The following is a 25,908-nucleotide window of genomic DNA, read 5'->3' as shown; positions in this document are numbered from 1 at the left end:
GTATAGCTGGGTCTTCAGATAATACTATGTCCAATTTCCTGAGGAACAGCCAGACTGATTTCCAGAGTGGTTGTACCAGCTTGCAATCTTATCAACAATGGAGGTGTGCTCCTCTTTCTCCACATCCTCACCAGTATCTCCTGTCACTTGAGTTTTTGATCTTAGACATTCTGAGTAGTGTGAGGTGGAATCTCAGGGTTGTTTCCTTGTGTGTTCGAAACCTATGGTGTATTTGTAAAATGTATGTTGTATTTCAGTAGCTTAGGTAGTTTCTGTTATTTGAATCTTATAAACTTCTTCTTTGCATTATCTATGAATATACCCATAGCTTACTATGGTACATGGAATCACACTATAGCACACAGATGTTCTCTAATACATATCTATTCTTTGAGAATGTTTCCACCTACTATTGTCCTGCAATATAATTTCTGTTAACAACAAAATTATTTCAATACCTAGTATTACCCTGGTATTTGCTGTCATCATCATATAGTATAATTTGAATAAAATTCTAAGTGATTTTAAAACAATTTTTGAGCTTTGAATTAAATAATATAAGTTTTATTAATGAGTTTTAATGGAGAAACCTAGAAAGAAGCAAAAAAAACCACAGAAGTATAATAATAGTTCAAAATAGTATGACTGTATGTGAATAGTTTTCCTTCAATATGTTTGCAGATACATTCTACTTTTTCCATTTTTATAAAATGTTGTTTCTTTTCTCAAACAATATACAATTACTCAACAAAGATATTTGCTCACCTGTGTTCATAGCAGCTTTAGTCACGATACTTAGAAACTGAAAACAACCTAAATGTCTCTCAGCTAAAGACTTGATAAACAAAATGTGAAGCATCTACATAATGGAAAATTATTCAGCTATGAAGAACAAACACATCATGAAATTTAAAGGTAAATGGAGAGAACTAGAAAATATCACCCTAAGTGAGTTAACATAGACCCAGAAAGACGCATATGGTCTTTCTTCACTTATAAGTGCACATTAGTCATAATGTACAGAATAACCAAACTACAATCCACCCACGCAAAGAAACTAATATGGAGGGCCCAAGAGAGGATGTATGAAGCTTTCTAAGAAGGGAGAATAAAATAGACATAAGAGGTTTATAGAGGGAGGTATTGTGAGAGAGGGGTTGAAGAGGAGAAATGGAATAGGTATTAGGTAAAGAGAGAGTTGGGGCAAGAGAGAACAGAGAGTGAGAATGGAGACCACTATTAATGTGTGAGCTTTGATGTGTCATTTGAGCTTTAGTAATATTTCCCTTAGAAATTTGGTTATCTCTATGTTTAGAGAACAGGTGATAAGAATTAAAAAATAATCTTGTTGAATTTTTTACCTTTGATGAATATGAAGAGTACCTCACCTCTAGTTGGAAGTCTATCTTATTATATATTTTATAGCTACACCAGCTTTCTTTTAGGTTTCATTGACTTGGAAAGTCTTTATTTAAAAAAATCCCTTACTCATTGCTAGTCTGCTTCTCCACCAAGGCCAGTTCTTTGTCCTGATACCTTCACACACTCTATAGCCTGTCTGTCTCTCAGGATGTCTGAAGTAATTAGGGACACAGCCTGCCTCTCTCCCTGGAGGTTTTCAGTAGACCAGGGATACAGATCTGCAGGCCTGAAAGCTTCTAATACCCTCATCCTTCCTATCTCCAAGGAGTTCCACAGAACTCAGGGACACAGGTAAGAATTCTGTCCAAATATCCATGCCAGATGGAACACCCACAGAGCCCAGCTGACTTGGGACCTATCCAACCTTCCTGAGGTACATCTTCCTTCTGGCTGCTACCCTACCTGGGCCAGAATGGCAGACCAATAATAGCCTCCACATCCCATAACCTGCTTTTCTTTGAGGAGACCTGTTATAACCAGGTACACATCTTGACTGTCTTCCAGGAGATCTACAATAACCAGGATCATAGGTCTGCCTTAACCAGAGTCACAGATCTTCTGGTTTGTACCTCCATCTACAACTGGGCAAATCCTGTCCTTGGAACCCAAAGCCTGATAGGCTCCTAGGATGTTTGTCCTATCCAGGAACACATGAGGACTGATCTAACCAGAGACATAGGAGGCCTGCTCTAACCAGAGAAACAGGAGTCACATTAACCAGAGACAGCATGACCTGCTCCAAGGAGGCTGGCTCTAACCCATGTCACAAACCTTTACCTACTTCCGAGGAGACCTGCTCCCATCAGAGACAACCAGGCTTGCTAACACCAGAGATAACCAGATACAGAGAGGCAAGCACAAGAACATAAGCTATAGAAACCATGGTAATTTTGCATTATTAGAAACCAGTTCTCCCACCACTGGTTTGTACTCCAGGATTAGTCCAAAAGCTCAGAATATCCAGGATACAACTCACAGTCCATATGAAGCTTAACAAGAAGGAAGACCAAATTGTGGATGCTTCAGTCTCTCTTAAAAGGGGGAACAAAATAATCATGGGAAGCAAAGGAGGCATGGACCTGGGTGGGAGAGGAGAGAGAAAAAGACAGACGGGATCAGGTATGGGAAGAGACAAGAGTCCAGGGGACCAGAAAAGTGAATAGAAACATGTAGCAGTGTAGAATGGGGAACAAGGGGAACCACTAGAAAGTCCTAGATGCCAGGAATGCTAGAGGCTCCCAGGACTCAGTGGGGACGACATTAGCTGATGACAGTGGGGATATAGAACCTGAAGCGACAACCTCCAGAAGAGAGAAATGGCTCCCAGTAGAAGGATGGAATCACCCACCCATCTCAAAAATTTTAACCCAGAATTGTACATGGTTAAAGAAAACACAGGGACCAAAAATAGAACAGAGACCAAAAGAAAGGCCATCCAGAGACCACCCCACCTTGGGATTCATCCCATCATCAGACATCAAACCCTGACACTATGGCCAATGCCAAGAAGTGCTTGCAGACAGGAACCTAGTATAGCTGTCCTCTGAAAGGCCTCTGCTAGCACCTGACTAAGACAGATGTAGATACTTACAGCCAACCACTGGACTGAGCCTGGAGATCCCAATGCAAGAAAGAGTTAGGAGAAAAACTGAAGGAGCTGTGTTAGGAATATTTTAGATTTTAATATTTTATTTGACAGATTTATGAATTTCTTCTTTGGTATCTTCTATGCCTAAGATTCTCTCTTCTATCTCTTGTATTCTGCTGGTGATGTTTGAGTCTATAGATCCTGTTCACTTACCTACATTTTCCATCTCTGAGATTTTCTCAGTTTGTGCGTGTGTGTGTTTCATTGCTTCTGTTTCAATTTTCTGATCTGTGTGAAGGTTTATACATTTCTTTGACTTGACGGTTTGATTTTTGTTGGCTTACTTGGCTTTCCTTAAGAGATTTGTTTTCTCTAATTGTACATTTGGATTTTCATGGATTTCTCTGAAGGATTTATTTATATCCTATTTATATACCTCTATAATCCCCCTGAAGTTTGTTTTAAGTAATTTTATTATGCTTCCACTATGTTGGAATATTCTGAGATTACTGTAACACTAGAGCTGAGCTTTGGTGGTTCCATACAACCCTTGTTTTTGTTGATTACATTCTTACACTGGTGTTTGGTCATCTAGGTTTGAGATGTATATAGGTCTAGATATCAATTTCTGAATTTTCTTTGTTGGATGTATGTTTTGTTCCTTGAGTTCTGCTTCCTTTTTACTCTTCATGGCTTTGTGTTTCTATATATGATTGCTTCCATGACCTTTGGTTCAGCAAGTAGTTATCAGTTGGGTCCGGACTTTGGTCAGCTAAGGTAATCTTTAGTCAAGTGGGGGTACTGTCATGGCCTGAAGCTGAGCAGAAGATATTAGCCAGTTTGGCTTCAGGGGCAGGACAGTAGGATTGTGATCAGGAAGGTGTATAAGAGCTTTGCTGGCTTCTTACATCTTCTGACTTTCATAGACATCTTCTTTCCATGGTAGGAATTGGGGCAAGATAGTGGGGAGAGGAGAAGGAACAAGAAGCATATTAGCATGTTAGTTATTTGAGATGGAAAGAGAGTGCTTGGGAGTATTCCAAGGTCAGGTGGGCATTGCTATGACTAGTCAATGTCAAATGTAAACAATATCACAGATACTACCACCATCATCAACAACAAAATAAAAGCAATCAACTCACTGGTCATTGATATCTCTCAATAGCAATAGTCTGAATTCCTCAATTAAAAATATCAGACTAAGAATGTATCCAAATTTTGTGCAATATATGTGATTCTTGCTGCATTCAAGAATTATACCTCAACATTAATAATAAACAATAGCTCAGAGAAAAAGTTGGAAAAGTATACTCTAAGCAAATGGATCTAGTAAGCAAGCTTGTTAAGTCATTTTTATATCTACCAATTAGGTTTCAAATCAAAACTAAGCAGAAGAGATAGTAAAGGACATTGCATGCTCATCAATGGAAAAAATATACCAAAATGACATCACAGTTCTTAACATCTGTGTCCCAAACACATAAACACCCAAATTAGACAAAGAAAAACAACTATAGCTTAAATTACATATTAACTGTCACACACTGATAGTGACAGACTTCAATATCCCACTCTTACCAAATGACTTGTCACCTAGTCAAAAACTTAGCAAAAAAATACTGCACATAACAGTCTTCATAAGCCAAATGAACCTTATACACCTCTAGAGAACCTTTCACCCAAACACAAGAGAAGATACTTCTTCTCTACATCTCATGAAACTTTCTCCAAAAGTCACTGCAAACTCAGACACAAAGCAAGTCTTAACAATTAAAAGAAAATTGGAACAACTCTCTGTATCCTATCAGATGACTTTGGATTTAAAATGCATATCAATAACAAGAGAAACAACAGACAAATTAAAAATTAAAGAAAACTGAACAACTCTACTGAATGAAAAAATTGAGTCAAGATGAAAATAAAGAAAAAAATTAAAGACTTTCTAGAATTCAATGAAAATGAATACACAACGTGTTCAAACTTATAGGACACAAGGAAAGTGGTCCGAAGAAACAAGTGCATTACACTAAGTGCCTACATAAAAAATTGTAGAGGTCACATAGTAATAACTTAATATCACACCTGAAATTTCTACAATGAAAAGAAGTAAATACACACAAAAGGAATATATGGCAAGAAGTAGTCAAATTGAGGCTGAAATCATGAAAATAGATACAAAGAGAACAATACAAAGTCAATGAAACAAATTATTGGTTCTTTGAGAAGAATCACTTAGATAAACAAACCTTTATCCAAACAAACTAAAAGGTTAATCTAACTAAAAGGAAAGAGAATATCTAAACTGACAAAATCAGAAACAAAATCGGGGCCATAACAATTAACACTGTGAAAAATCTCAGTTTCTTAAGACATATTTCTAAAAATCTATATTCCACCAAACTACAAAATATAAGAGATACTTTTTAGTGGTTGTGTCAAACATACTCTCAGTTGCCTCAAGAATGAGATATAAAGGAACTAATGTGAACAGATAACATCTTGTAAAAAAAGTAAAAGAAGGTCAAAATGACAGAGTTTAGTCTTTTCTGGATAAATCTACCTCCTGTTCCTCACAAGCATCTTTGTCTTTACTCTTCTAGCTAATAAATAAAACCATTTCTTTTCTGAAGGGAGTAGTGTACAATTTGTCTTTGCATGAACTTCTTTCCTTATTACCTTATGTCCATAATTACCTAATTTTCTTTTTTTTTTTTTTTTTTTTTTTTGGTTTTTGGTTTTTCGAGACAGGGTTTCTCTGTATAGCCCGGGCTGTCCTGGAACTCACTCTGTAGACCAGGCTGGCCTCGAACTCAGAAATCCGCCTGCCTCTGCCTCCCGAGTGCTGGGATTAAAGGCGTGCGCCACCACCGCCCGGCTACCTAATTTTCTTATATTATTCAAGAGTTTATTCTTTTAAAAATGTTTCTTATATTTGTGGATAAATATATATAATTTCCTTTCTCTTTCTTACCTTCAAATCCTTCACATAACCACCTCCTTGTTTTCTTTTTTTTAATGTTCTAATTTTGGGAATGATATACTTAGATACATAGATAAATACATGCACACACAAACACACATATCTATAAATACATACACACATACACACTATACACATATATATATAGATAGATAGATAGATAGATAGATAGATAGATAGATAGATGATAGATAGATGAGATAAAGATAGAGATAGAGATAGAGATAGAGAAAGAGATAGAGATAGAGATAGAGATGATAGAGATAAAGATAGATATCCCTTGCTTTATCTGGTTTCCTATGGCACTGGGATGTGCATCAAAGGGCGAGGTTGGTTTTGTAGCTAGAGTAAAAATTCATGTTTCTCTCTTGATTTCCATTACACCCAGAAAGAGATGCTGACTCCATATTGCTAATCAGTGTGGAATTGACCTTTGCTGAAATTATTAAAAGATTCTGCATAAGAGAAAACAGCATCTGTGTTTGGGGAATGTCTTTTGGGAATAATCAAGGGATAATTGAAAAAAATACTGAAGACTTAAGTATACCTCTTGAGTGGAATTTGGTGGATCAGGAAAGAGGTAACAAAGCAGAATACAGAGTCGGGTAATGTGAGAGAGAGAGAAAAGTGACATTACTAAATTACATAGTTTTATATTTTTTAAGAATTTAATAAATTGTTTCAAAATAAAATTTATAGACAGTGAGATGGCTCTAAGAGTAAAGTTTAATCTAGTCAATCCTGACAATTTAAGTTCATCTTTAGAACATGAATAAAATTGTAAGGAGGGAATAAACTTCTCACAATTTCCCTCTGAACTTTACACGCAGGTTATGGGACAGAAACCTCCTCCAAGAACACTAAATAAAATTTAAAATAATAACACTATTATTAAAACTAAGGACTAGTTTGAAAACATCCTTCTACTAAAGGACCTAGAAGTTTTTACTTCTGTAATTGACATGTTTCACTTGCTATAATATTCAATAAATTTTAGTTGTGAATATCATACATTTGTATGTATTATATAATTTTGATCTACTGTGATATATTATGTGATTACATTTATTTGATTTATACTTTTATGTGTATGTATCTGTCTTAATTTTTACATAAGGGATAGTGAAATGATTCAGTTAATTATTTGATGTATAGGTACCAAGTCAAAGAACTTAACCTTTCTATTCTTTAAAAACCTTATCATTTGGCATTTCTCCTTTTTAGTTCTTTAGAAAATGTACTGCAATGTACTTTCATAAACTAAACTTGTATTATTCTTGCTTCAGTATCTTGAGATTTCAGGTATGTACTAGTATGTGTGGCTTAGATTGTTTTCATTAAATGAATTCTATTTGCATTCATCTGTTCTTTGAAATTTTACTTTTGAAATGTGATTTAGGAGACACTGGTTTTAAAAATCAAACCCTTAAACTCCTGCATGCATTACAATAAATCCACTTAAGAATTATTTTCTCCCACAGAAACACTAACCAGGCCTGGTCCTGGAGATTAGACAAGTTTAAGGCTCATTCACAGATCAGTGTCTTGATCAGATATCATCAGAAAAGTTTTCTTCTGCATCAGAGAATCCCATAGACACTGTATAGTGAGTGAGAGACCTCAGAATACTCAGACTTAAATGGAGTATTTTCATTAAATCCTCTCCTTTAGGACTGAGAGAAGTCCACAAAGGAGAGACAGAAGGTAAGAGCCAGAGGGAATGGAGGGTACCAAGGAAATAATGCCCTCTAGATTGACAATATATACTGACGTATAGACTCACAAAGAGTAAAGAAACACAGGACCTGCACAGTTCACTAAATGAGGTTCTAGAGCTGAAAGAAGAAGTGGACACATGCCCCCAACCTGAACCAAGTAAAAGTTTCCAATTGATAGCTACCTGCAAATGAAAATATAGTTTTGTTTTTTCCAAAGGAGGGACAAAGGACTCAAGGGTAGGCTGCAGGCCTACCAGCAGATGGCCAACAGAAAACAAAATCAAATGTATCTTTAGAGATTCCTTGTCTGATATCATGTCATTTCTTTACATTTTTTAAATTTTAATTTCATATTTTTTAAATGTTGCTTTTTTGTGTTTCTCTATATTTTTATTACCTATTCTTATACTACAAGTCTTTTGAATATATACCATGGCTTCCAGTTTAGTGTTTTTATGGAATTCCTCAGTGTATGGAAGAGTGGATCTCTGGCTCATGTTCCTTCTCTGAGCTCTATTCTTCCTGTTTTTTGGTTCTCTGGTTCTTAATTTTTTTTTTTTTTGCTTCCTCTTCCACAGGCTTCCTTGAGCCCTGAGGGAGAAATCTGACGGAGATATTCTATCTAGTGCTGAGTATTCCAAGGACTCTCACAGTCTGCATATTTTCTTACTTAAATGGATATCTGCATTTGAACCCATCTACTATAGATGGGAACTTTTCTGACTATGGCTAAGCAAGACACTGATGTATGAATTCATAACAGTATAATTGGGAGTCATTTTATTGTTATGTTCCTTTTGTTGAATAGTAGTGTTTGCTTCATTCCTAAGTCCCTGTGTTATCTTGTCTTAGATTCTTTGTCACTTAAGCTGTTTTGGGTATGAGTTTTATCTCATGCAGTGGTACTTAAACCAAATTAGATATTATTTAGTTACCCCTACAAGTTTTTTGTCATCATTCCACTAGCATAATCTGCAAACAGGACACCACTGTGTATAAAAGGGTTTGTAGTTGTGTTGGTGATTACTTCTCTGCTAGTTTGAAGTATCTTCTCGCACTAGCAACTTGCCAGTAGGTGTAATGGCTCTCAGTAGGACCCAGCTGGACGTCTCTGTGTTCATTGTCTTATGTAGTTGTTATTTTCAGCAATACATCCTTGCTGCCAGATTATACCGGGCAACATATAAACTTGGCAAATTGCCTGGCAGCTTTAGGAACTCCCATGGAATCTATTTGGCTAACACTTCAATTATATGTAAACTATTCCCAGTATTTAAGTTTCATTAGGTAATGGCAGAGATGACTAGCTGGGGCTCTGTTTCTCCAATAATTTGGCAATTTTCTTTAAATATCATATATGTTCCCTTCTACAATATTAATTTATTAAATGACTTCCCATTTGGCCATCAGTTTTAGCTGACTTTAACCATATTCCCTCTCTCATCCACAGATTATCTCATTTCTCCTCTTATTCCTGTCCTAACCCTTGTTTATCCATAATGATCTATTCTATTTCCCTTCCTAGCTCTGTTCCTTTCCATAATCACTCACTCTATGTCTAACCTCTGTAAATCTATGGATTCTAGCTTGCTTGCCTTCCATGTAACAGCTAACAATCATTTAGAAGGGAATACATACCATATTTGTCTTTTTAGTTTGGGTTACAAAACAAAAGGTTTTTTTCAATCCATAAATTTACTTGCAAACTTTATTTGTTTTTTTGCTTTAAGTTTTACTTATTATTTATTTAATTTTAATATATTTTCATTGGATATTTTCTTTATTTACATTTCAACATCAGCTCCTTTAGTTCTTTCCTGACTTCTTTACCCTCTAAACCAACCGAATGCCCTACCCCATCTCCCCTCCCTCTGCTTATATGAGAGTGTTTCTGCACCCACCCAACTACCCACCCACCCATTCCCAGATTCCCACCCTGGCATTCACCTACACTGGAGAATCAAGCATTCACAGGACCAATGGCTTCCCTTCCCATTGATGTCCAGCAAAGCCGTTCTTTGCTACATATGCAGCCAGAGACATGGATCTCTCCATGTGTGCTCTTTGGTTGGTGATTTAGTCCCTAGGAACTCTGGGGCATCTGGTTGGTTGATATTGTTATTCTTCCAAAGGGCATGCAAACCCCTTCAACTCCTTCAATCCTTTCTCTAATTTCTCCACTGGGGACCCCATGCTCAGTACAATGGTTGGCTGGGAACATCTGCATCTGAATTTGTCAGGCTCTGGTAGAGCCTCTCAGGAGACAGCTATATCAGACTCCTGTCTGCATGCACTTCTTGACATCCACAATAGTGTTTAGATTTGGTGACAGTATATAGGATAGATCTCCAGGTGGGGCATTCTATGAAGGTCTTTCCTTCAGCCTCTGCTCCATATTTTGTCTCTGTATTTCCTCCTGTGAATATTTTACTCACACTTCTAAGGACTTTAGTCTTCCTTCTTCTTAAGCTTCATATGATCTGCAAATTGTATCTTGGGTATTCCGAGATTTCAAGCTAATATCCACTTATCAATGGGAAAATAACATGCGTATTCTTTGTGATTGGGTTAAATTACTTAGGATGATATTTTATAATTCCATCCAATTGTCTAAGAATTTCATGAATTCATTGTTTTTAATAGCTGAGTAGTACTCTATTGTATAAATGTACTACATTTTCTGTATCCATCCCTCTGTTTAAGGACATCTGGGTTCTTTCCAGCTTCTGGCTATTATAATAAGGCTATTATAATAATTATAATTATATAGTACCCTCATAGTGTCTGGGTTTTGTGACTGTAAATAGGATAGGTCTCTATATATTATAATTATGTAATATAACAAAAAACTCCTAACTCAAAACATCCAGTAAATCCAGGACACAATGAGAAGACCAAACCTAAGGATAATAGGTATAGATGAGAATGAAGATTCCCAACATTTTTTTTTACCTTATATCATTTTCTTTTTTTTTTTCAGCAAAATTACTGAGGAAAACTTCCCTAACTTAAAGAACAAGATGCCTATAAACATACAAGAAGCCTACAGAACACCAAATAGAATAGACCAGAAAAGAAATACCTCCCGTCACATAATAATCAAAACATCAGATGCACAAAACAAAGAAAAAATACTAAAAGCAGTAAGGAAAAAAGTGTCAAGTAACATATAAAGACAGACCTATGAGAATTACACCAGACTTCTCACCAAGACTATAAAAGCCAGAAGAGCCTGGACTGACATAATATAGACCCTAAAAGAACACAATTGCCAGCCCAGATTACTATACCCAGCAAAACTCTCAATCACTATAGATGGTGAAACCAAGATATTCCATGACAAAACCAAATTTGCACAGTATCTTCTCACAAACCCAGCACTTCAAAGGATAATTGATGGAAAAACGCCAACACAAGGAGGGAAACTACAACCTAGAAAAAGCAAGGAAGTAATCTTCCAACAACTCCAAAAGAAGATAACTATACAAACATAATTCTACCTCTAATAACAAAAATAACAGGAAGCCACAATCATTTTCCTTAATATTTATAACATCAATGGTCTCAACTCCCCAATTAAAAGACACAGAATATGAGAGTGGATACACAAACAAGACCCAGAATTTTGCTGCATACAAGAAACACACCTCAGTGACAAAGACAGACACTACCTCAGAATAAAAGGGTGGAAAACAATTTTCCAAGCCAATGGTCCCAAGAAACAATATGGAGTAGCCATTCTAACATCAAATAAAATCGACTATCATCCAAAATTAATCAAAAAAGATAAAGAAGAACACTTCATGCTCATCAAAGGAAAAATGTACCAAGGTGAACTCTCAATTCTAAACATCTATGCTGCAAATGCAAGGGCACCTACATACATAAAAGAAACTTACTAAAGCTCAAAGCACACATTACACCTCACACAATAATACTGGGGGATTTCAACACCCCACTCTCAGCAATGGACAGATCATGGAAACAGAAACTAAACTGAGACACTTTGACATTAACAGAAGTTATGAACCAAATGGACTTAACAGACATCTATAAAACATTTCATCCTAAAACAAAAGAATATACCTTTTTCTCAGCACATCATGGTACCTTCTCCAAAATAGACCATATAATTAGTCCCAAAACAGGCTTCTACAGATACAAAAAGATTGAAATAATCCCTTGCATCTTATCAGATCACCGAGGACTAAGACTGGTCTTTAATAATGACAAAACCAAAGGGAAACCCATGTGCACATGGAAACTGAACAACTCTCTACTCAAAGATGACTTTGTCAAGGAAGAAATAAAGAAAGAAATTAAAGACTTTTTAGAATTCAATGAAATGAGGACACATCATACCGAAACTTGTGGGACTCCATGAAGGCAGTGCTAAGAGGAAAACTCGTAGTTCTAAGTGCCTACAAAAAGAAACTGGAGAGAGCATATACTAACAACTTGACTGCACAACTAAAGGCTCTAGAACAAAAAGAAGCAAATACACCCAGGAGGAGTAGAAGGCAGGAAATAATCAAACTCAGGGCTGAAATCAACCAAATAGAAATAGAAAGAACAATACAAAATATCAATAAAACCAGGAGCTGGTTCTTTGAGAAAATCAACAAGATAGATAAACCGTTAGCCAGATTAACCAGAGGGCACAGAGACAGTATCCAAATTAATAAAATCAGAACTGAAAAGGGAGACATAACAACAGAAACTGAAGAAATTCAAAAAAATCATCAGATCCTACTACAAAGGCCTATACTCCACAAAACTGGAAAACCTGGATGAAATGGACAATTTCCTAGACAGATACCAGGTACCAAATTAAACCAGGAGCAGATAAACCATCTAAATAGTCCCATAACCCCTAAGGAAATAGCAGCAGTCATTAAAAGTCTCCTCACTAAAAAAAAAACCCGAGGACCAGATGGTTTTAGTACTGAATTCTATCAGACTATCAAGGAAGATCTAATCCCAATTCTCTTCAAACTATTCCACAAAATAGAAACAGAAGGAACACTACCCAATTCGTTCTATGAAGCTACAATTACACTCATACCCAAATCCAACAAAGACCCAACAAAGAAAGAGAACTTCAGACCAATCTCCCTTATGAACATCGATGCAAAAATGTTCAATAAAATTCTAGCAAACCGAATCCAAGAACACATTAAAACAATCATCCATCATGGTCAAGTAGGTTTTATCCCAGGAATGCAGGGATGGTTCAGTATTTGGAAATCCATCAATGTAATTCACTATATAAAAAAACTCAAAGAAAAAAACCACATGATCATCTCACTAGATGCTGAGAAAGCATTTGACAAAATTCAACATCCCTTCATGATAAAAGTCTTGGAAAGATCAGGAACTCAAGCCCCTACCTAAACATAGTAAAAGCAATTTACAGCAAACCAATAGCCAACATCAAGCTAAATGGAGAGAATCTTGAAGCAATCCTCCTAAGATCAGGGAGAAGACAAGGGTGCCCACTCTCCCCCTACCTATTCGATATAGTACTAGAAGTCCTAGCCAGAGCAATTAGACAACAAAAAGAAGTCAAAGGGATACAAATAGGAAAGGAAGAAGTCAAAATATCACTATTTGCAGATGATATGATAGTATACTTAAGTGACTCCCAAACTTCCACCAGAGAACTCCTAAACCTGGTAGACAACTTTAGCAAAGTGGCTGGTTATAAAATCAACTCAAACAAATCAGTATCCTTCCTCTATATGAAAGATAAACAGACTGAAAAAGAAATTAGGGAAATGACACCCTTCACAAGAATTGCAAATAATATATAATACCTTGGTGTGAATCTAACCAAACAAGTGAAAGACCTGTACGACAAGAACTTCAAGTTTCTGAAGAAAGAAATCGAAGAAGATCTTAGAAGTTGGAAAGATCTCTCCTGCTCACGGATTGGCAGGATTAATATAATAAAAGTGGCCTTCTTGCCAAAAGCAATCTACAGATTCAATGCAATCCCCATTAAAATCCCAACTCAATTCTTCACAGAATTAGAAAAGGAAATTCTCAAATTCATATGGAATAACGAAATCCCAGGATAGGGAAAACTATACTCAACAATAAAAGAACATCTGGAGGTATCACCATCCCTGACCTCAAGCTGTACTACAGAGCAATAGTGATAAAAACTACCTGGTATTGGTACAGAGACAGGCAGGAAGATCAATGGAATAGAATTGAAGACCCAGAAATGAACCCATACTCCTATGGTCACTTGATCTTTGACAAAGGAGCTAAAATGGTCCAGTGGAAAAAGGACAGCATTTTCAACAAATGGTGCTGGTTCAACTTGAGGACAACATGTGGAAGAATGAAAATTGATCCATTCTTATCTCCTTGTACAAAGCTCAAGCCTAAGTGGACAAAGGACCTCCACATAAAACCAGATACACTGAAACTAATAGAAGAGAAGGTGGGGAAGAACCTCGAATACTTGGGCACAGGGGAAAAGTTCCTGAACAGAACACCAATGGCATATGCTCTTAGTTCAAGAATTGACAAATGGGACTTCATAAAATTGCAAAGTTTCTGTAAGGCAAAGGACACTGTCAGTAGGACAAAATGACAACCAACAAATTGGGAAAAGATCATTACCAATCCTTCATCTGATACAGGGCTAATATCAAATATATACAAAGAATTCAAGAAATTAGACTACAGACAACCAAATAACTCTATTAAGAAATGGGGTATAGAGCTTAACAAAGAATTTTCAACAGAAGAAACTCAAATGACCGAGAAGCACCTGAAGAAATGTTCAGTATCCTTAGTTGTCAGGGAAATGCAAATCAAAACAATCCTGAGATTCCATCTCACACCAGTCAGAATGGCAATAATTAAAACTTCAGGTGATAGTAGATGCTGGCGAGGGTGTGGAGAAAGAGGAACACACCTCCATTGTTGGTGAGACTGCAAGATGATGCAACCACTTTGGAAATCAGTCTGGTGGATCCTCAGAAAATTGGACATAACATTACCTCAGGATCCAGCTATACCACTCGTAGGCATATACCCAGAAGATGCTCGAACATATAACAAGGACATATGCTCAACTATGTTCATAGCAGCCTTATTTATAATAGCCAGGAGCTGGAAAGAACCCAGATGTCCTTCAACTGAGGAATGGATTGAAAAAATGTGGTATATTTATACAATGGAGTATTACTCAGCTATTAAAAACAATGAATTCAAGAGTTTCCTAGGTAAATGGATGGAACTGGAAATTTTCATCCTGAGTGATGCAAGCCTACCACAAAAGAACACACATGGTATTCATTCACTGATTATTAGATATTAGCCCAGAACCTTGAAATGCCCAAGATGCAACTCACAGGCCACATGAAGCTCATAAAGAAGGAAGACCAAGTGGGAGTGATTCAGTCCTTCTTAGAAGGAGCAACAAAATACTCAAAGGAGCAAATATGGAGACAAAGTGAGGGACAGAAACTGAAGGAGGGGCCGTCTCAAGATCATTCCACCTGAGTATCCATCCCATGTGCAGTCAACAATGGTAGATGCTGATGTGGAAGTCAGGAAATGCATGCTGGTAAGAGCCTGATAATGCTGTCTCTTCAGAGGTCTTCAAGAGTCTGACATATTCAGAGGCAGATGCTCACAACTAGCCATTGAACTGATCATGGGGTTCTCAAAGGAGGAGTTAGAGTGAAGACTGAAGGAGCTGAAAGGGTTTGCGGCACCATGAGGAGAACAACAATACCAACCAACCACAGCTCCCAGGGTCTAAACTAACAGCCTGGGAGCACTTAGGGAGAGATCCAGGGCTTCAGCTTAATATATAAGAGTGGAGGGCCCTGCTGGGCATAGGTGGAAGAAGAGATCCTTGACCTCATGAAGGCTGGACGCCCCAGGGGTGGGAATTTTGAGGGTGGGGATGTGGGAGTAGGGGTGTAGGTAGGGGTTACATCCACAGAGAAGAAGGAGGAGGGGTCAGGGTATAGGTTTTTCCTGGGTGTGTGGGGGATGGAGTAAGTGGACAACATATGAAATGTAAATAAAACATCAATTAAAAAATTAAAAAAGAAAAGAAAATGATAAAAGGTAAAAAAAAATAAGTTGGGAATCTTCATTCTCATCTATACCTATTATCCTTAGGTTTGGTCTTCTCATTGTGTCCTGGATTTCCTGGATGTTTTGAGTTAGGAGTTTTTTGCATTTTGCATTTTCTTTGACAACTGTGTCAATATTTTCCACTGTATCTTCTGCATTTGAGATTCTCTCTTCTATCTCTTGTATTCAGTTGGTGATACTTGTATGTATAACTCCTGATCTCTTTCTTAGGTTTTCTATCTCCATGGTTTTCTCCCTTTGAGCTTTCTTTATTGTTTCTATTTCCATTTTCTGATCCTGAATGTTTTTGTTTAATTCCTTCTTTGTGTTTTCTTGAATTTCTTTAAGGGATTTCTGTGATTCCTCTTTAAGGGCTTCTACCTGTTTACTTGTACTCTCCTGTATTTCTTTAAGGGAGTTACTTATGTCCTTCTTATAATCCTCTATCATCATCATGAGAAGTGATTTTAGTTCTGAATCCTGCTTTTCAGGTGTGATGGGGTGTCCAGGGCTTGCTATATTGGGAGAACTGGGTACTGAAGATGCCAAGAAACTTTGGTTTCTGTTGCTTATGTTCTTGTGCTTGCCTTTCGCCATCTGGTTAACTCTAGTGTTACCTGTCCTCACTGTGTAAGACTGGAGTCTGTATTTCCAGTTATCTTGCTTGTTGCAGAGCTCCTTAGAGTCCAGATGTCTCTGTGGTCTTATGATCCTAATCTCCTGGGTGGAAGAACTCCTGGGACTCAGGCCACCTCTTGATCTGGAAATCCCTCTGCTCTGGGTGCAGTGGTTCCTCTATGATGGCTCAGGATACGATGTCTCCCAAGTGCAAACCACCTTGGTGTCTTCTGCTCTGAGTCCAGTGGCTCCTCGGCTACTCTGAGTGCAGTGGTTCCTCTAGGATGGCTCAGGATTCAGTATCTCCACAGGAGCAGACCAACTCTGTGTCATCTGCTCTGAGTGCAGTGGCTCCTCTAGGATGACTCAGGATTCAGTATCTCCACAGGACAGGGGCAGACCAACTCTGTGTCTGCCCCAGCCCAAAGGACCAGGCTGGGGCGGAAGGGAAGCAGAATTCCGGAGGGGCGGGGTTTGGGTAGCTGCTGTGTCCTGAATGTCCCTGGCTCCCAGATGTATCTCTGGGGCTTAGGGAGTGAGATGGAGTTCTTACCGGTTGCTCTGAGTGCAGTGGCTCCTCTAGGATGACTCAGGATTCAGTATCTCCACAGGAAATGAGCAGACCAACTCTGTGTCTTCCCCAGCCCAAATGAGATTCCTTAATTTTCTATCAAACTGTTTGTCCTTTTTATATTGGAAAGTTACTGATTTTCTGAGTTAATCTTATGTGCTGCTATGGTGCCTAGAGAATTTATCAATTGCAGGAGTTTCTAGGTAGAATTCTCAGGGTAACATGTATATTGTCATATCATCTGAAAAGAAAGATGAAAGAAAGATATTTGGATTCCTTTCCAGTTTGTTTCTCTTGGTCTCTTTCCGTTGCCTTATTTCTCTAATTAAAACTTTTGTAATATGCTGGTATATACATAGTGAACAACCCTGTTTTTTTTTTTTTTCATCTGATGTTAATGGAATTGCTTTGAGTTTCTCTCCATTTAAGATAATGTTGGCCTTGGGTTTGTTTAAACTGTAATTATTATGCTGAATTTTGTCCCTTGCATTCATAATTTCTCCAGTACTTTTATCATGAGGAGTGTTGGATTTTGTCAAAGGTCTTTTCTTCAACTATTGAGATGATCATGTGGTTTTTGTCTTTTGTGATATTTATATGACAGATTAATTTTACTCATTTTTATACAGTAAACCACCGCTGATCTCTGGCATGAAGCCTACTTCATCATTGTGCATGATCTTTTTAATGTGTCCTTGGAGTTGGTAGGCCAATAGTTTACTGACAATTTCTGCTTCTATCTTCTTAAGAGAAACTAACCTATAATTCTCTTTCTTCTTTCGGTCTTTAAGTGGGTTTGATGTTAGGGTTGCTTGGACTCATAAAGCTAATTGGACAACATTCCTTCTGTTTCTATCTTATGAAATAATTTGAGGAATATTAGTATTAAAAAGACAGTTATTGCCTGCTGGATATATAGAGCAGGAGAAACTATGTTGGTTGATCATTTGAAAGAGCCTATCAGGGAGCCAGAGTGCTCTGGAGGGCCTGTAAGTGTTCAGATGTATTTTACTACATTATATTTTTATTTATTTTTTATTAGATATTTGTGCATTTATGTTTCAAATGTTATACCTTTTTCCATTCCCCCTGCCCCCGAATCTCCCTATCCCATCTCCCCTACTCCTGCTTCTATGAGAGTGTTCCTCTACCCAACTACCCACTCCCAGCACGCTGCGCTGGAATTCCACTACACTGGGGCATAGAGCCTTCACAGGACAAAGGGCCTCCCCTCTCATTGATGCCAGATAAGGCATCTGCTACATATGTGGCTGTAGCCATGGGTCCCTCTATATATACTCTTTGGTTGATGGTTTAGTCCCTGGCAGTTCTGGAGTGTCTAGTTGGTTGATTTTATTGTTCTTTCTATGGGATTGCAAACCTCATAAGCTCCTTCAGTCCTTTTGCTAACTCCTTCATTGGGGTACCTGTACTCAGCCCAATAGTTGGCTGTGAGCATCAGCCTTTGTATTTGTAAGGCTCTGGAGGAGTCTTTCTGGAGACAGCTATATCAGGTCAGGTCAGCATGCACTTCTTGGCATCAGCAATAGTGTCTGGTGTTTGGTATCTGTATATGGGATGGCTCCCATGGTGGGGCAGTCTCTTGATAGCCTTTCCTTTTTCCCGTATTTCCTTTAGACAAAAGCCATTCTGGGTTAAAAATTTGGAGATGAGTGGGTGGCCTCATTCCCCAAGCAGAGAACTTGCCTAACCTCTGGATATGGTCTCTCCATGTTCTAACTCCCCTTTGCTGGGCATTTCAACTAATCTCATCCCTGTTGGGTCCTAGGAGCCTCTTGCTTTCCTGGCATCCAGAACATGCTGGTAGCTACCCCCAGTTACCCATCCCCCATTGCTACACATCTTTGTTAAAATTCCTGACCCTCTGTATTTTATCCCCTTCTCTTTCCACTCCTGATCCTGCACCTCTCTTTTTCCCTCCCCATCCTCTCTTCTTCCCAAATCTCTTTCGCTCAGTATCTCCCATGAGTATTTTGTTCTCCCTTGTAAGAAGGACTGAAACATCCACATTTTGGTCTTCCTCTTCTTGAGCTTCATATGGTCTGTGAATTGTATCTTGGGTGTTCTGAGTTTTGGGGCTAATATCCACTTATCAGTGAATGCATACCACAAGTATTCTTTGGGGAACTAGAGAAAACTCCCTGAACACTAATGGCTTATGCTCTAAGATTAAGAAATGACAAATGAAACGTCATAAAATTGTAAAACTTCTATAAGGTAAAGGACACTGTCAATAGGACAAAATAGCAACCAACAGACTGGGAAAAGATCTTTACCAATCCTAGATCCGATAGATGGCTAATATCTAATACATACAAAGTACTCAAGTCAATAGACTGTAGAGAATAAAACAACCCTATTAAAAGTGGGGTATGGAGCAAAACAAAGAACTCTAAACTGAGGAATACTGAATGGCCGAGAAGAACCTAAAGAAAGTTCAACATCCTTAGTCATCAGGGAAATGCAAATCAAAACAACCCTGAGATTCCACATCACACCACTCAGAATGGCTAAGATAAATAACTCAGATAACAACAGATGCTGCCAAGGATGTAGAGAAAGAGGAACACTCCTCCATTGTTGGTAGGATTGTAAGTTGGTACAACCACTCTGGAATCAGTCTAGAGGTTTCTCAGACAACTGAACATAGTATTACCTGAGGATCCAGCTATACTGAATCCTGTGCATATACCCAAAAGATGCTCCAACATATAACAAGGACACATGCTCCACTATGTTCATAGCAGGCTTCTTTATAATAACCAGAAGCTGGAAAGTACCAAGATATCCTTCAACAGAGGATTGGATACAGAAAATGTGGTACATTTACACAATGGAGTACTATGCAGCTACTAAGATCAATGACTTCATGAAATTCTTAGGCAAATGGATGGAACTAGAAAATACCATCCTGAGTGAGGTAACCCTGTCAGAAAGGAACACACATAGTATTTTTATATTTTTACACTGGTTGTTTATTTTTTTGTGACTTTCTAATTATGGATGTATGCATAACACATACACACACATATTTAAGTACACACATACCACACTGCCACAGTGAATTCAGTTTTCTCTTTCACACATACAATAAAAGGTTGGAATTTAGGACTTTAGACCCAACAGCAAGTACCTTTATCCCATCTTACCTTCTTAGCCATTTTGCTAGCCCAGATGATCTATTTCAAATACAAAGTTGGTCTATATTTTGATACATTTGGAGGCAGGTGAAATTCCTTCATTCTAATTACTATGTTACTCTTTTTACAGTATGTCTTACACACATTGGATAATCATCAATCAGACTGGCATATAAATCTTCTGGAATTGAGTTTTTTACCTTGATTTTTATTAATCATTTTATTTGTTTACATTTCAAATGATATTCTCCATTCCAGTAACCCCTTCACAACCCCCATATCCTCTCTTCCTTCCCCCCTTCCCTTTGCCTCTATGAGGGCTCTCCATCTACTCTTGCCTCACAGCTCAAGCATCCCTTTAATCTAGGGCATTAAAGCACAGGACTGAGGGCCTCCCTTCCCACTGATGTCAGATAAGGCTATCCTCTGCGACTTATATATCTGGAGCCATGAATCCATCCATGTACACACTCTTTAGTTGGCATTTTAGTCTCTGGGAGCTCTGGTTGGTCAGGTTAGTTGTTACTGTTCTTCCTATTGGCTTGGAATCTCCTTCAGCTTCTTTATTCATTTCCCTAGATACTCCATTGAGGTTCCCCGATTCAGTGTGAAAGTTAGCTGTGAGTATATGCATGTGTGTTGGTCAGGTGTTGGCAGAGCCTCTCAAGGAACAGCCATACCAGGCTCCTATCAGCAATCGCTTCTTGCCATTAGCAATAGAATCAGGGTTTGGTGTCTGCAGATGGGATGGGGCAGTCTCTGGATTGCCTTTCCTTCAGTCTTTTTTTTTTTTTCTGTCCCCGTCTTTCCTTTGGACAGTAACATTTTTGAGTTAAAAATTTTGAGGTGGCTGGATGGCCCCATGCCTCAACTTGGACATTGCCTATCTACTGGAAGTAGTCTCTCCAGTTTCTAACTCCCCTTTGTTGCAGATTTTGGCTAACATAATCATCATTGGGTCCTGGGAGCCTCTCATTTCCCTGGTATCTGGTACTTTCTAGTGGTTATCCCTAGTTGCCTATCCCTGACTGTTACATTTTTTTTTTCTAGCTGTTATCCCTAGTTACCTATCCCTGACTGTTACATTTTTTTTTTTTTCATTTGATTTCTGGACTCTCTGTACTTCTGTCCTGTCACTTCCAATATCTGGTCCTGCCCCCTTTTTTCCCCTCTTCCTCCTCTCTTTCTCCCAGGTCTCTCCTTCCCTCTATGTCCTATGACTATTTTCTTTCCCCTTCTATGGAGGATTGAAGCATCTACACGTTGCTCTTCTTTCTTCTTGAATATGAAAGGCATGACACTTGTGTTGTTGCATGTGTAGGCCTTTGTGTAGGCCAGGGACAGTCTTTACATCATGAGATTAGAGCTGGGATACCATGTCCAAAATGTCGTCTTCTTCTTCTTCTTCTTCTTCTTCTTCTTCTTCTTCTTCTTCTTCTTCTTCTTCTTCTTCTTCTTCCTCCTCCTCCTCCTCCTCCTCCTCCTCCTCCTCTTCTTCTTCATCTTCTTCTTCTTCTTCTTCTTCTTCTTCTTCTTTTTCTTCTTCTTCTTCTTCTGTGGGACTTACATATCTAATACCCAGGACTTTTTGATTGTTGAACACATACTTTACTCACTTAACTATCCCCTTGATTGTCAAAATACTTGAAATTAATGGAACAACAGTATTTGAAGATAAATTATATCACTTATGAATCTAGTAGTCTGAATGAGAATAGTACCTATAGGCACATATTTAAATGTTTGATCCCTAGTGGGTGGGATGTTGAAGAATGGTGAAGATATGTGGCCTTGTGGGAGGAGATGTGTTTCTGAGGATAGACTTTGAGGTTTTAAAATCCCATACCAAGCCCACCATCATCCTCTCTGCCTTTTGCTTGTGGATCAGATGTGAATTCTCAACTACTGCTCTTCTATTGCCCTGACTGCTTGCTTGATATCATGCTTCTTGCTATGATGATCATGGAGTATCTGTCTAAAATTTTAAGCAAGCTTTTCATTTTATATGTCATCTTGGTCGTGGTGTATAACTTTTCACAGCAATAAAAAAATACTAAAACAACAAAGAAAGAGCATCCTTTCAAAATCTGTTATTTATTTTTAAACATGCACTTAAAACAGCCTTAGTCTGGTTATTAGAGTTGATTATATAAGGCATTGATAAATGGGTTCTTAAAACAGGGTATAAAGGCAAATAGGGCATGAGAGTATTCTGTGGCTAGCTCAGCTCAGACTGGCTTTGCCAGCTTCCTAATACACAGGAGTACGTAGGCAAAGCATGAATACCCCTTCTTCTAGTGAATCTCACAAATTTCATATACTTATATCACTTTACATAATTTTATAAAGTAATTTCATATACTTTAATATCACTTCTAAAATACATTAAGCTATAGATAAAATGTGTGTCATTGAAGAACATGGTTACTTCCTTATAGTAACAGTCATGGAGGAAGGCAAAGAAGATAACAAGAAGAGGAGAAATATGTGGCATATATCAACAGGATTGGGAATCAGTGTTTCAGCTCAAGAGGTGGATCTTAATCTGCAGAATGTATTGTTGGAGTCTTGCTTACTGACATTAAGATAGTTGCTCTACCACACTGTCCTATTTGAATTCATTTCTATGGGAACAAGACTGTATCTGGCGTGGTGATAGGAGAAACCTTGCAACCTCTCCATACTTGGGTTAACAAATATTCTAGAACATTTTAGTTTTGGTTTTGGAATCATGACAATATAGTCCTGTAACTATTGCCTTAACATTCTTCATATTTATTATCATGACAAGAACTGTTGTAAATGCATGACATGTCTATTTTCTGAAAAAAAAAAAAACTCTTTTAGTATGCTAGAAATAAAATATTTTCTTCTCTGATGGAGTTTTTGTAACATTATTTACTATTAAAAAACAGGATAAAAAGAGGGTGCCACTTATTTTTCCTAATGTTTCAGTTATATTAGAGCATATCCAAATATTCCTTTCCAGTTACTTTGATTCATACAGCAGTAAATATGATATCATTAAAAAAACTTTTAGTAAAGCTACAATTCAATGATATCTCACAATGTGTCTAAGATAATAACCTCTGCAATTATTTAAATTATATCACTTCTGAAAGATTGTTTATAAAGTATTTCAATTTACAAAGAGGCTTATCATTTAATATGTATTTGTCTTTATCTTAAGTTTGGAGTGAAGACAACAGAAAGAGCATATTCCATTCTCATTTTTCCTTCTGCCATCTTTCTTTCTAACTTTCTTTTGACTTTCTTCTTTTGAATCAACTTCTCTTTATTTCAAATATGTTTGTACTGTATGCTCACTGTAAGACTTTCATTGAAATGACAAGAGTTACAGTGTTAGTGACCTCTACCAACTCTACTAAATTCAACAAGTAGGCATTATTGGGGTCTCAGGTGGTGTGTGGGCACAATTGAGAAACAGACTTCTCAGAAGGTAGGCTTCAAAGAGCAGTTTGTTTAATTCAGAGGAACAAGGTCTTTTTAATCTTTGAGGATGAAGAGGAGTTATCATGGGGATTCTACTGCATTGGTCAGGGGCCTGGGTTCTAGGGATGTCTCATTTGCATAGGGAGGAATTTCAGGTATTTGCTGGACTTGACCATATAAGAAAGGAAATTTACTTTTGCTGCTGCAACTTAGTGACGTCAACTGGTGTGAGCAAAGTTGGGAAGTGCAGGCATGCAGAAGTAAAGAAGTAGAAGAAGTAGTACCACTTCCTATTGCTTTCCAGATAAAAGTTCCTGGGTTGGACACAACTCAAATTCACTCTTGCTCTAGTCCTGCCCAGTTCATTGTTTCACAAACCTATACATAACCAAAAAAAAAAAAAAACCTGTTCTGTTTATATTTAGTAAACTCACCACTGAATGAGTTTGTCTGGTTCTAATTTAATACAGTTTGTTGGATAAAACAAACAAACACCAGAAGAGAACACTCCCAAGAGAAATGTGGTGGTTTGAATGGAATTAACCCTATACATTCATGTATTTCAATGTTTTCCTCACAGAGAATGACATTATTAGGATGTATGGCCTTGTTAGAATAGGTGTGGTCTTGGTGGAAGAAGTGTGTCAATGTTAGAAGGTGGGCTTTGAGGTCTCCTCTGCTCAAGTCCGGCCCAGTGTGGAAGCCAATCTCCTCCTGGCTGCCTTCAGATCAAGATATAAAACTTTCAGTTCCTCCATCACCATGTATGCCTTGATATTGCCCTGTTTCCCACCATGACTATAATGAATGAACTAAGCCTTTGAAACTGTAAGCCATCCTCAGATTATAAGGTTGTCTTGGTAATGGTGTCTCTTCACAGCAATGTAAATCGTAAGATAAGAAGACACATAAAACAGAGACTCTCACATTTGTATCCTCAGGTATTTCATATAAACATAAAAGTAGAATATATATATATATATATATATATATATATATATATATATATAACTTGTAGTTGACAAGATGACAAGATATATAAATTAATTGAAAGTTGAAAAATAAAAAATAAAAATTACAAACTTAATAAAAAAACAAACAAATAAACTCCTGACATGATATTATAAGTCAAAGTACCTTAAATGATGCCATTGAGTTTGTTTTCAGCTAGCCATAAACTTGTGGGCATGCAGTTCATCCTTGAAAGTACTGTGTTTTCCCAGCAAAAATTGATTGAAGAAAACTAAATTTTCCTTTGCAAATTGTTATCAATTGGAGATTGTTCCTGAGTTAGGGATGGGGTCATGGCCATTTCTCCTCTCATCTCTAGGACTCCATCTCGTACACACCTGTGCAGTCCTATTCATGCTGCCTCAGTCTCTGAGTTCATCATGTACACAGATATTTTTGACTTAAAGGGCCTTACTTTCATGGTATCCTCCATCCTCTTTGGATTCTACATTCTTTCTATCTCTTCTCTGGGGATCCCAGAACCTTTAGGTTTGGGATTTGAGGAGATGTTCAAGTTATGGCTGAGTGGCCCTAGGTCTCTTACTCTTTACTTAATGTCTGGCTGTGGGTTTCTATATTGTTCCCATCTGCTGTAGGAGGACGCTTCCCTGATGATGGCTGAGCAATGCACTGATCTGTAAGTACATCAGAATGTTATTAGGTGTCATTACTTCATTATGTTTCCTTTGTAGACACTGTTTGCTTTTATCCTGGCTCCTTTCTTCCTCCTCTTCTGTAGCATTTCCTGAGCCCTGCATCCCAAAATTAATTTTTCCACTTAGATCATATAATTATATACTTAATTGTAAATATAATGAAATATGTATATAAAACTTCTTTCAAAACAGACATTATAGTATATCTTTATAGTTCAAAGCAAAACCAGTACTTCCTAAAAATGCTCAAACTTTACTGTTTTCAGTAATTTTAATCTGATAATTTCAAACCACATCTCCCACTATTTTTAATTTGGAATTTCCTACTCATGTGTCCTCAGAGTTAACAGATATTAAGGTAAACTCAGACTTAGTTTACTTTATCAATTACTGACTAAATCTTGCTATTTGAATTCACCATTGCTGAACTTTTATATCTAATAGAGCAAACTGCACCTAACTTCCCTGGGTGATCGCTGCAGAGATTATTTGTCCTCTGCCTTATACTTGCTTCTGGTTTCAGTTAATAACAGCTTTTCGTTCTGTTTGTAGGTCAGGGAGGCTTAAAGCATCATTTCCCTTTATCTTCCCCACTGAATAGTTTCCTGCCATGCTTTACCTCTG

Source organism: Grammomys surdaster, unplaced genomic scaffold, assembly GCF_004785775.1.
Source record: "Grammomys surdaster isolate TR1022 unplaced genomic scaffold, NIH_TR_1.0 196, whole genome shotgun sequence".
Lineage (NCBI taxonomy): Eukaryota > Metazoa > Chordata > Mammalia > Rodentia > Muridae > Grammomys > Grammomys surdaster.
The sequence above is the reverse complement of the archived record's forward strand: the minus strand, read 5'-3'. Positions refer to the sequence as shown.